The sequence below is a fragment of the Osmerus mordax genome, chromosome 3, assembly GCF_038355195.1.
Source record: "Osmerus mordax isolate fOsmMor3 chromosome 3, fOsmMor3.pri, whole genome shotgun sequence".
Classification (NCBI taxonomy): Eukaryota; Metazoa; Chordata; class Actinopteri; order Osmeriformes; family Osmeridae; genus Osmerus; species Osmerus mordax.
The window spans coordinates 21216920-21217755 of NC_090052.1; positions in this window are offsets into that span (position 1 = coordinate 21216920).

The following is an 836-nucleotide window of genomic DNA, read 5'->3' on the forward strand; positions in this document are numbered from 1 at the left end:
TAGACAACAGAAATAACATCCTATTTATTCTGAACGGGGTTTAAAAGGTAACCTCTTACTAACAAAGATAATGTAGCTTTGGGTACATGTAGGCCTACAATGCTATAGCTAGTAGCTAAAAGACTGCTTCGACGTTGACAGTCAGGCTTTGTTTAGAACACGATCAAATTATATTATGATATTTTAAATACAATCACTACCCCAAGGCATACAATTTGATATCATTTAGAACTCTATGCGACCATGCATCGGGAGTTCTGTGAACTTTCATTGGGGCCTATTGATATGAAATGGGGTGAGTAACATCTCCTCAGCACTTCGGTCAGACCGTGTGGACACTAACCGAGCTCGACAAGCCGGTTGTACGGAAAACAGGATCCCACTCACACAAGCTGTAACCACCACATCCTCACTATTGTCTCCCATCAATAAGGGCACAGATATATTTAGGTTGTATACTCACCTTTCCTTGTTTATTTGCAGTCAAGATCAAATTTTGACAGCAGTTGACATTTTACATCCGGGTTCTGCCGATGACGAAAATATACACTCAGAGCCATAGATGAGGTGCGCACGATTTGCAATCTCGTGTAGCCCAGATGGGCGAGATTTTCTTGTTTGAAGAGATAAAACGCCCACCCCGGGACTACACGTAAGTCAAATGGAAATTACTGCATATGTAATCCACGCCTGTGCAGTGCACGCTGCGCCCACATGAGCAAAACACAGCATTAGTTTTGTAAACTTAAATGAAAGGCACTGACTTAATTAGGATGTGTTAGGCCGGGACGTCAATCTTATTTAGGCTTTAAAATAAAAAACGTTAAGGGGCCAAC